This window comes from Diceros bicornis, chromosome 17 (genome assembly GCF_020826845.1).
Source record: "Diceros bicornis minor isolate mBicDic1 chromosome 17, mDicBic1.mat.cur, whole genome shotgun sequence".
Classification (NCBI taxonomy): Eukaryota; Metazoa; Chordata; class Mammalia; order Perissodactyla; family Rhinocerotidae; genus Diceros; species Diceros bicornis.
The window spans coordinates 51,350,625-51,360,437 of record NC_080756.1 but is presented as its reverse complement, the minus strand read 5'-3'; the positions used below and the strand labels follow the sequence as shown (position 1 = coordinate 51,360,437).

Sequence of the window (9,813 nt, the reverse complement as noted above, 5' to 3'; positions counted from 1 at the left end):
AACGGGATGGTAGAGATATATGGCTGTGTTTATGTTTTGAAGGTAATGCATTTTTAAAGGAAGTGGTTGCAGATATGGGAGGAGGTTAATTAATGAAATAAAAACTTGAAACAGTGTGGAGGTAGAGGGAAATGGATCCAGAGTCTACTCAAAAGTAGCCTCTGACAGGAAATGTATCTTTTTCAGTAGGACAAGAAGCAAGGAATTAATGTAAGTGAAATTGACATATTTAAAATCTATTAGGAAGGAAGATCTCTGCAAGCAACTTGGAAAATAGACGACTTCAGAAATTTGTTGTAATGAAATTTTATTTTATTTTACTTTACGTTCCTATTGATATTTCTTTGCATGTCTGCCATTTTTTGTATGTTATATGTTAAATCATTTATCACTTATATTTCTCATTGTATTTGTCCTGAAGGCTTTTTTCCATGAGGTCACAATTCTAAATGAATAAATTTTAAAATATAAAAAAGAGCGAAAGGTTAAGTATTCATGACAAATTATATGTTTATTATTTCACTTATATAATTCTCACAAAATCAAAGTGGTTCTGAAATTTCTAAGTTTCCTGGGATACCCCGATATTTTTCCTATAATCTTATACCCTGCCTCCTTCTATCAGAAACTCATTTATCAGTTTCTGCCACGAAAAAAAGAGTTACAAACAACATGAAATAACAATAGAATAAAGGCAGGCAGATCTTGAATCAGGAATAGTATGGTGATGTGAACCTCATAGCACTTCTTTTAATCTTCTTCTGATTTTTCAGTGGACAGCCTTCTCACACAAGCATGAAGAGGATCTGGTGCAGTTATCAGTACCAACGGTGTGTGCATTTACATACACACATTTCCCCTGGAAATCCAGACTTGGCTCTGGTAAATGCCTGAGAAATTAAGAAAACACAAGTCACTGGCTATACTCATTGTATTCAGATTAAATAGCATTACTTAAGAACTTACTATGTGAAATTCATTATACCAGGTACTGTGGGGAACTCAAGGTTCTCTCTCTCTTTTCAAAGAACTTATACATTTAGCAACAAAATGAGATAGGGGCCAGTCTGGTGGCATAGTGGTTAAATTTGCATGCTCTGCTTCGGCGGCCCGGGGTTTGTGGCTTTGGATCCCAAGCGTGGACCTACGCACCACTCATCATGCCATGCTGTGGCAGCATCCCACATATAAAATAGAGGAAGATGGGCCAGATTTTAGCTCAGGGCCAAGCTTCCTCACACATGCAAAAAATGAGATAGTTATATAAATAACAAATAAGCTTCACAAAATGTGACAATTAATTATAAGTGGGAAAAAATACACCTGTATAGATAGGAAGAGAATGATCTGACTGGAAAATTGTGACAATAGCACAAAAAATGGGACACATGACCTGGGATATAAAATTATGTTTACGTAGAGATTGGCATGCTAGAAACCATTCAATTATGCATGTACAGCTACAACTAGAGGAAGGATATTTTACTTGTAAATGCATTGCATCAATGTAAATACATTCATATCAGCCAAAGTTAGTAATGAAATTTTGAATATTATATACATGTATATGTGTGTGTGTATAATACATATGTAATATGTCACTACACTTCCCTTTGTTCTATTGTGCACTTCAATTTTCAAAATAACCACTGAGATAAATGCCATAGGGCAGATGCTATCAAATACTCTGGTTAAATTTAGTCTTTGACTAGAGATCTAGATTATAAAGAACATTTTAGGTCAATATCAACAAAACTACGTTTCATTAACTCTAGAGCAAAATGGTCAGGTAGTATAGTCTGGAAAAGGGTAAAGTTTATCTACTCATTTATTAAATGCATAATACATTCCTCTTCAAAATGTCAAAGGAATTAGAAAAAAAAGAATTTAGAACTGTGTAAGGAAAAATAAATTGCCAAAATATTTTTATATATTCCTCCATTCATTAACTCAACTTACCTATTGAGTGCTCTATGTACCAAACATTGCACAAGGTTTGAAGTAAAGGAAAACTTTCAAGTCACAGAATTCTAATAATTAAAATGATCAAGCATGAAAGTAGGAATAGACTCACAATTTCATGCAATAGTATGGGCAAGTGCAGGAAAGTATTCAACTATGTTTACACACAAAATATTTACACAAATTGTTAATTATTTAAATGATATAAATTATTTAAATATTAAATTTTTAGTATATGATAAATATGACATTAAAATCAACAATGGAAGAATAATGAATCACTTAACAGTACTTTGACAACTAATTACCTAATTGAAATATATACATAGAGAGACAGATGTAATTATATCTATATGTGTACACACGCGTACATGTTTAGCTTTCTCCCTCACATCCCAAAATAAATTTCAAATGAATAAAGACAATGTCAGTATACTTAAATGTTAACCATTTGTTCACATAATAAAAGCAAATAAACTCAAAAGGCAAATTACCAAAGGGGAAAAATGGCAAGACATATCTGAAAGAGAAGTTACAAACTTAGTATATAAGAAATGGTACCAAGAAACAAAACATAAATATGATATAATGGGAAACATTATTGATATAGGTTATAGGAAAAACAGCCTCACTAAACAGCAGAAGAATATAACCTAAAAGAACAAAATAAAAATAATCAGCTATCAAAATTATCAAAAATTTGAAATATTAATTAAGATTGGTGCAGAGTGATGAAACAGCTTGCTAATATATTTATTTTTGCCACAGCTGTCTAATGCAATGTTTCTAGATGGCAATTTAGCAGTATGTATTTAAAACCATAAAAAGGCCCAAATTCTTTGGCAGAGGAACGACAATTAAATACTTCTTCTCATTATAAATACCAGAGATGTTCCAAAATTCATATATAAGGATGTTCTTCCCCACATTATATTTATTATCTGAAATTGTAATCAGACAGATCTTCTAATAGTAGAGGCATACTTACACAAATTATGAAATATCTAAATGACTTTATGATTTATATAATTATTGACAGTATAATATAAAATAACAAGAACGAAAGAATTAAAAAGATCTAAATTCTGTCCCCAGTAATCTTCTCTATTTCCTCCAGCTCTTTAAGCAAAAGATATTGTAAAAAGAATAAAACTTGGATTCTATTCTAGAAACTTACAGGCCAGGAGAAGGCAGGGAGCCATCCACCCACTTCCGTTCATTGTTCTCTTCCTTATAAGACAGGCCAAGCCAAGTAGAACTTGCTGTAAGTAACTTCATGATACTCTTCATGGAACCAAAATACACAGAAATATTAAGACTAAAATCATATTAGAGATGAAAAATATGGAACTTACATCAAGTGAAAAGAAAAGCATCATAAAAATAAAAATAATGCAGTCTATATATGCCCATTGATAAATGAAACATCAAAAAAATATTCCAGTACTGCAGTGTCTGTACTTTTCTTGAAGCAGGAATTAAATACAAAGAAGACAAAAAAGGTAGCTAACAGAAAGTTTTATATTCAAGAGGCCACTACATCAAAATATGAATTACTTTTCTTAACTCATTTTATCATTTATCCAATTTTGTGACTTTTTTATTATTATTATTATTTTTGTTTGAGGACGATTAACCCTGAGCTAACACCCTTGCCAATCTTCCCTCATTTTGTACGTGGGTTGCTGCCACAGCCTGGCTGACAAGTGATATAGATCTGCTCCCGGGATCCGAACCTGTGAACCCAGGCCAAAAGAGAGTGTGCTGAACTTAACCACTATGCCATGGGCCAGCCCCTGTGCTTGTTTTTTGAGCTTGATATATATCATTGAACAAAAATGTCTGCTTTGGGGGGATTTGGGCCATATAGAAATTAACAACATACATGTAAATGATATGGCATGTAAGAAGGCGACGAGTGCCATAAAAGATTTAGAGTGGGTAAGAAGAACTAAGAGTACAGAGGGCGGCTGGGGGGACACTTATATGCAGTTGCAATTTTAAATAGGGTTATCAAGACAAGTGTCATTAAGGAGACAACTGAATCAATACTTGAAGGAGGTGAAGTAGTTAGCCGTGGCTATATCTGAGAGAACATTGCATGCACAGAGAACAGCGAATGCATTGTTTCTACAGTGAGAGCATGACTGGTGTGTTGGTAAAAGAAAAGTGTGCTAAAGTGGAGCACACCTGGGAAAGATGAGTAAAAAATAAAGCAAGAGAGTGTCCCTTTCCCCAGTCTTAGAGCTACAGGTGAGCCCTTCCTTTGACTGGTACCTACAATGTGTTCATATCCCAGAAGTTAAGAATGATATACAATCTCACCATCAATCTACTCCTTTCTGTCTTTAAAAATGTAGCATTCAAAGAGACACAAAGATCAGAACAGTTTAACCAAGAGACCATTTCCGTGGTTTGGTGGTAGCAGTGGTCTCTGTATTGTACCCAGTGAGTCAGAGGAGGTCCACACCTGTCTCCTAGGAAAGAAAATATTTATACCTCAGACTTCACAGAACTTCACAAACAGGCCTTATGGCTTCATAAGTTTTCTCTCTTAAGTGATTGAGGCTGTCATTAAGAATTATTGTCAACTCAGAATTTTCTCACTTCCAGATTACCTTGTTTGGCCTTTAGTTCCTGTAAAGCCTCAATGAGATACTCATTCTGGTTTCGGAGCCACTCCAGGGTTTCTATATGGGACAACGAGACTTAACATTAGATGAGAATACATATTACATCTGATTTTTGCGCTATTTCAAGAGTCATAATAATGATAATGATCAAGTGGCAAACTATACAAATAATTTTAGACCACTCTCCTTCCCTACTGAATTAGTTTCATCTCTGGCTGAGATAATGGATTGCCTAAAAAGCAGCCTTGAAAAATGCACAATATAGTGATGATAGTCAACAATACTGTATTATAAATTCAAAGTTGCTTAAAGAGTGGATCTTAATTGTTTTCAACACAAAAAAGAAATGATTATTATGTGACATGATAAAGGTGTGAGCTAAAGCTATTGTAGTAATCATATTGTAATACATAAATGTATCAAACCAACACTTTGTACACCTCAAACTTAGCCAATGTCAATTGTCAACTGGATCTCAATAGAAAAAAGAAACCAGCCTTTTAACAAAACCAATCACTAAAGGACTCTCACATGGTTGATTTAATTCTTCAATATAGACTCGATATCTCACAAGAAAAAGTTAATATTTTGATGCAAGGTCTTTGTGAAATATTTATTGATCATAAACATAGACTTTTTTTACATTACAATTTAATTAGCAAAAATGAAGCTTTATGATTATTCTAGTATTTTGAACTCCTCTCCTTAGGAGGCATTTAGAAACTACGAAAACATCATTAATTTTCACATGTTTAAGTTCTTCCATTTCCATGCTCCATGAACATCTTATATATACCTCTCCTGCACACCATAACACTTGGGTTTATTTTTGGTTTATATGTTTTTCTCTAAGCCCGCCAAGAACAGGGTTCATATCGTATTTATTGTCAATCACCAACCTAGTGGCCAGTATGCAGTGTGTATTGAATAAATTTGAATAAACGAATTAATTAATATAGGAGGCTATGCTTGATAAATGTGAAATTCACTCAGTTTCAGAAGATGACACGAAGAACTAAAAGAGGCAAGAAGCCATCAAAACTGCCATGCTGCTGTGTTAGAGAGTTGCCTATTGCACTATGCAACCAACCATCTTGGGGCTACAACAAGAAAAACAATACAGCATTCTGTAAAGATAGTTTAGTCTATCTCTAATATTACCTTTGTTTTCACCAAGAACTTTTTGGACCTGGAGAAACGTTTCTTCTTTGTTTTGGAAAGACTTAATCCAGTGGTTAAGGCTTTTCAGCTTGCTCTCTGATGACTGAACACTTTGAAAGTCTAAGAACAAGAATTCAAGACGTTTAAAACACATGCTCAATTATGAAACAGTGTTGCATTAGATTGTGAAGTTTAATTTTTATAATTTTTCCCTTAATAAAGTTCTCCATAAGTGTTTTCAAATTATAAAAAGATATTTGGCTAAGTATGTTTTCATTTATCCACTACTATTTCTAAAGTCTATGCCTAAAGCTAAGATATCTCAATGCCTTACAGGATTGAATGTGTTTATATTGGTAGAACAATGGTTCAATTCAATTAAAACAGACAACAACAACAAAAATCATATCAAATGACTGGTTGATGTAATATACAGAATTTCACTTCCTAATCAAAATTACAGAATTTTGAGTTTCAAACTATTGTTATCAACGAGAAACTACAATTTTTAAATAACCACTTGCAAATAATTTTAATAATAACGAAAACATTCTTTTGATCCAATTTAGGCTGCTGGAGGCATGGACACTGAATAAATTGTAAAAGAAGTTACTTCATATTTTCAAAGTAAAGACAGTTGCAAATTCATCAAGCTAAATTTCTTAGTAAGTTGTAATTTTCAAAATAATAGTATGAATCAATCATTAATATCTTCTGCAGATATTGTAACTATGCAGCCTCCTTTGAAAAAAATATGTAGTTATTGAGCACTCACAGGTCAAATTCATCCATATAGTAAATTGTTGTGATACTTTCATGTCATTTTTTCCTGTTCAAATTGGCAATAAAACATTTGTCAAAAAGTATTATCTGAAATATATTTAAAGAAATATAATCCGGCAAACAGTCTATTCTTTCTTTCGCCTAACTAATCAGACTTACACAGATAAACAAAGAATCCACATAACATCAAGAGCAGCAGGCTGAAGATTCCCAGGATCACAGGAATTATTCCATATAGACGAAAGGGAAAAGGAGAAGCTAAGAAACAGAATGAGTGATAATCAGACATAATGTGAGTTCCAGTAATTTGAAAGAATAATATCATTATTTTCCATTTATTTTTGTCCTTAAACTGTCCTAAATTTTCTGAAAGATAATATCCAATGTGTGAATTACTATGAACTATTAGGCTGAATGAGGAAAAAAATCTTATTTAACAGAATGTGCAGAAAAGAGTTAACATAGCAGACCTGACTGCTATCCTCAAAGGCCTACTTAGAATGTTGGCCTTGGTTGCTGTCTGGAAATTTAGATTTCAGGAGGGTTCCTACCACTATAAACTGATAAGACTGGCTCACTATGCCTAAACTGTTTGTGCAAACAATATAGTTTATGTTGAAGATCTGCTTTCCTTCTGGAAGTCTGGAATTTTGTTACATGCCACAGGGGCTGCTTATGTGATCAACCCCCAATCAAGACCCTGAACACTGATTCTCTAATGAGTTTCCTTGGTGGGCAGCATTTGACACATTGTCACAACTTGTTGCTAGTGGAATTCACGTAACCTGTGTGACTCTCCTGGGAGAGGACCCTTGGAAGCTTGAGCCTGGTCTCCCCCACACTTCACTCCATGTGCCTTTCCCTTTGCTGATCATGTTTGCTCTCCTTTCACTGTTATAAATCTGAGTTCTAAGTACAACTATATACGGAATCCTGTGAGTTGTCCTAGTAAATCATCAAACCTGAGAGTGGTCTTAGGGACCTCTAGCACAGATGAAAATTTTACATACAAGATATTATTAAATATCTTTAAATAATAGGCATAAAATTTCAGTTCAAATTACACTATCCCCATTAATATGATCAAATACAGAAATGCTTAATTATTTTAAATCTATTTTATTATTAAGATGGAATTTATTTGAACTTGATGACTAGTAGCATATTCCCCTCATAAAGAATTGCTGTAAGTCTTAGGGAATGTTTAAACCAGATGATATTTGCTTTAGCCCCAAAACATCTATAATTTTATTAAGTTTCACAAAAATATGTTATATCTCCACATTCTAGAAGGTAAATTTTCAGAAATCACTGCTTAGAATCTTTTAATTGGTAAATGTATTTCCCACAAAAATAAATTTATATGCTCCAGTGTAAAAAATACATATTTCCTTATATTATAGAAAAATTACACTTTTGAAACAGGGTAAAAAACTGCATCAAAAAGAATGGTTATATTTAGAATCTATGTCCAAAACTTTCTTTAATTTTCTGAAAAATATAACTCTGTAGCTATCAACCAGGGGCAATTTTGCCCCCAGGGCTCATTTGTAAATATCTCAAGACATTTTTGGTGACATAACTGTGGAGTGGGTGATACTGGCATCTAGTGGGTAGAAGCCAGGGATGTTCTTAAACATCCAACAATCCTACACTCCCTAAAGCAAAGAGCTATCCGCCCCAGTGTGTCAGCAACGCTGGAGTCGAGAATCCCTGCTCTAACTAAATGATGTTAAGTTTAATTACGATCAAGAGGAGGCAATCATGTACTAGTGTTCTACTTTTTGTCTTTTTACATATCTCCTGAATTTTAGACTTTGATCATATTGTTTAAGTGTCTCAGGAAACAAGTTTGATATGAGGAAACAAGACTAAATTTGGACAAACAGCTTCTTTTTTATCTTTAAACATGTTCCTTAATACATGAGAATTTCAAAGTGAGCAAATACTCTTTTTTTTACTTCTATATATATTTTTAAAATATTTTAATCTCTATATTTTGTCTAAATCGAAAAATTTCCAAATAGTAACAACTAGAGAGTAGTAAAATAAGGGGAAAATGTTCCTTAAGATAACAAAAAGAGAACGTAAACGAATAAAATCTAGTATGTGTACTTTACCATCCATGTTGGTTCGCTCAGGAATTGGGCCCCCTTCATCCTCTGGAGGAGGAGGAGGAGGAGGAAGGGCAAGGGTTGGTTCCAAGTTCGCAACAGGATTGTCTCTCTCTGCTCTGTGGTTTCTTTTGGCATAGAAAATATATAATTAATTTATAACCTTGTAAAGCAAATAAGATTAGAAGTTTATTATTTTCAAAGATTGTAAGAAATACAAACACAGTAGGAGCAAGATCAAAGACACTCAAATCATATTTCTACCCAATGGTCCATCCAGTTCTTCTAAAAATATTTAAATTGATTGGTTACACTTTGGATACAGGAAGTAGATAATTATTTCTGTTAATCATATTTAAAAGCACTCTTTTAGGTATATCTGGGAAATATTCCAGAAAATATAAGACGTTTATGTCACTGCTATAATCATAACCATCAGTGTTGACAGATAAAAATAACTAAAATTTTATTTTCATTAAAATGGCATAAGACATTTAGATTTAAAAAAAAAAAATACCTGGAGGTTGTTCACAGTCTGAAGCATTTGACATTATGGAGCCTTCTGGATGATTTCTTGTCCCAATGGTGAAGGAGATCCTACAAAGATGTTGGTAGGTGAATGAAGAGATATTTCTACCACTCTCCTCCTAGAGTTGATGAGAAGTCCAGATTAGCCTAAGGTGGGACAGCTACTTACAGCTGTATGATACTAATTTACTTCAGTAAAAACCACAGAGGAAACATGAATCAATAACTGGATATATTTCTAACAGGTTTGCAAAACTTAAAATTGCCCCTGTTTAATTAAATTATGTACAACAAGACTTTTTTTTTTTTTTTTTTTTGGTGAGGAGATCAGCCCTGAGCTAACATCCGCCAATCCTCCTCTTTTTTTGCTGAGGAAGACGGCCCTGGGCTAACATCTGTGCCTATCTTCCTCCACTTTATATGGGACGCCGCCACAGCATGGCTTACCAAGCAGTGCGTCGGTGCGCGCCCGGGATCCGAACCAGCGAACCCCAGGCCGCCGCAGCGGAGCGCGCGCACTTAACCGCTTGCGCCACCGGGCCGGCCCCAGTACAACAAGACTTTTAATAGTATCTGGTTTGTATAGGTAATACTCTATCACTCGCGAAATAAATTAGGAAAAGCCACTGTCA

At 34.0% G+C, this 9,813-nt stretch overlaps 1 pseudogene; it reads right to left on the bottom strand.

The window, feature by feature from the left end:
* Positions 1 to 769: 769 nt before the first annotated feature.
* On the bottom strand, positions 770 to 9,204 carry LOC131415586 (C-type lectin domain family 12 member B-like; annotated as a pseudogene).
* Positions 9,205 to 9,813: the final 609 nt, after the last annotated feature.